Here is a 2391-nt window from a genome sequence, read left to right as displayed (position 1 = left end):
TGTCCCAGTACAGGTGCCCATCCCCGGGGTCTCAATGTCGCTCCTCTTTCCCACAGTGGCCAAGATCATGAATCCGAACATGACTCAGAGTTGCCTTAGAAGACCATGCACAGCAGTGTGCTGATGACCTTGCTGCAGCAGTTGGCCATGACCCTGCCTGTGTGGATTGGAGTGCCTTGTGACAACTGATGGTGGCCAACAGTAGGGGATCCTGGTATTGAGGTCCAGAATAATGCTCCTTCCACTCACCGACCCTCATACCTCTGAAGTTCCTGTGCCCCAGGTGGGTCATGGATGGAATTGGCAGCAGGCAGTCTCACCTCCTTCAGGTCTTCATAGAAGAGGTAGAGCACAGGGTGGGTGCAGCTCAGTTCCCACCACTCCTGCACGTGCTGGCACCATGACCCATAGGACACTGGGGAAGGGGCACCAACAGGGGTTGGTATGAGTTCTAGGTGTCCTTCCTCAGCTCCAGCCCTCTCCTTCCTCCAGATTGGGGCTCACCTTGTCCATCCATGAACTTCTCCAGGAAGCTGTCCCAGGCACCAGGGTCAGGGTGCACCTGGCCATTTTGTAGAAGTTGTAATAGGAGATGGCCACGTCCTTTGCATTGCGGGCAACATAGATCACCTGCAGGGACAGACGACACCCACTGCCAGCTACACAACCCTACACACAAACACCCCAGTACTGCCTCCCATCCTGCCTGCCTGGTACCCTTCACAGCACCCCTGTGGGGGAGTTCTCTCTTAGATTGACAAAGAAAGACTCTGAGGCCTTGAGGCTGAGTTGCTTGAGATCTCATGGATGGCTACTGCAGTTGGGATTTGAATGCAGCTTTGATGTGAAACCCTGGCTGGTCCCTGGAGCTGTACTTCATACTAATCTGATTCCTTGAATTGCAACACATGCACAGATTGGGGATGAGGCAGACCAAGGTGCCTAGAGCCCCTCCTCTGGGGTCTCTGAGCACCAGAGATCCCCTGCCCTCAGTCTGCACCAATGAATATCACTCTATTCCTTGTCTTGGCCCTGCCATAGTGAGTGCAGGTGACCTTCCACTTGAGTGGAGACAAAGTTTGAAGAGACTTTCCCAGGTAAATAGGACCAAAGCTGAAATGGCCAAATGAGTTCTCCTACCACTCACCTTGACCTTCTGATCCAGCAGACTCTGGGTAAAAAGGACCAGAGGCAAGTGTGTCTTGAGGATGCAAGGGGTAGTTGTTTCTTTCAAAGTTTCCAGACCTAAGGTTTGTGCAGGACAACAAACCTATGTTGATCTGGAGCCAAGTCCTCCTAATTCCACCTGCTCTGGTAACCTACCACTCACCGGAGGGAACCCCTGGGAATTTGAACTCAATGAAGTGCACCCGTAGATAGATAGGGACTCACTGACACTTTTCTAGGTCACTATTCTGGTAGATCATGTCTGGGGCTCCTCACTACCATGGCCCACTGGGAAGACAAAAGGGTTAATTGCCAGAGGATGATGTTGGCTGTCTTTCAATCTATTACCCAAAAGCTTATATAATCAATAAACACACAAGAGCAAATCCGCTTTTTAAATGAAAGGGGGCATGAGGGGTCTGGCCATACCAGCTCTGGCCTCTTAGAACAAGTAGCCCACCTCTCTTTTATTTATAATACACAGATAAAGGGGGCAAGGACCAGGAGGAGCTTCTTCTGTGTTGGACAGGATAGAATGAAGTTAGGGGAGCCATTCTCTTAGTGGGGAATATTCCAGGAGGAGACAGGGAATCATTCCCATGTAGTGCCACATGCTCCCAGGCAGTTCCCAGAAATCAGGCATTGGTGTCCCATGGCTCAACCTAGTCTGATTCTGCTTAATAAGGGTGGCTTCCCACTTCTCCCCACTTTTAGAATTTTAAAATGCAAATGATGGGCAGTCATGTTGAGGCTCTGGATCTTGGTTCTGAGAGCTACTCTGAGGTCCTGGCTATTGGTTTGGAGGTTATGGCAACTTGTTAACATCATACAAAAACAGTTAGTAGCAAACATTATTCCAATATTACACCATTCATTTTGGGAAATATCTGATCAACCAGGAATGTAGAGTTCATGAGATCAATTCTATCTTTTGAATATCCTGGATGTGGTACTGTGATTTTACAAAATCCAGGCTTTTATTACTGCTATGTCAAATGTCAATTAGATGATACTTAATTATCTCTTAGTTCCATTGGGAAGTCTCGATATTTAATTGTAACAATGAACATGCTTATAGTCATTCTGGTACTTAAACCTTTGTTTAAATTGGGAGAGCAAAAGGCTCAATACTGAAATTTGTAATAGTACCTGTTAAAGCATTTAATTTAATCTCAATCATTCTATTAATACTTAACTTTCAGGGGCCATAGCATTTTAACAGAA

At 47.3% G+C, this 2391-nt stretch overlaps 1 pseudogene; it reads right to left on the bottom strand.

Moving 5' to 3' along the window:
- Positions 1-245: 245 nt before the first annotated feature.
- LOC124969935 (sulfotransferase 1A1-like) lies at positions 246-1427 on the bottom strand (annotated as a pseudogene).
- Between the last annotated feature and the right edge of the window lie 964 nt (positions 1428-2391).

The sequence above is a fragment of the Sciurus carolinensis genome, chromosome 18 (assembly GCF_902686445.1).
Source record: "Sciurus carolinensis chromosome 18, mSciCar1.2, whole genome shotgun sequence".
NCBI lineage: Eukaryota > Metazoa > Chordata > Mammalia > Rodentia > Sciuridae > Sciurus > Sciurus carolinensis.
The sequence above is the reverse complement of the archived record's forward strand: the minus strand, read 5'-3'. Positions and strand labels throughout refer to the sequence as shown.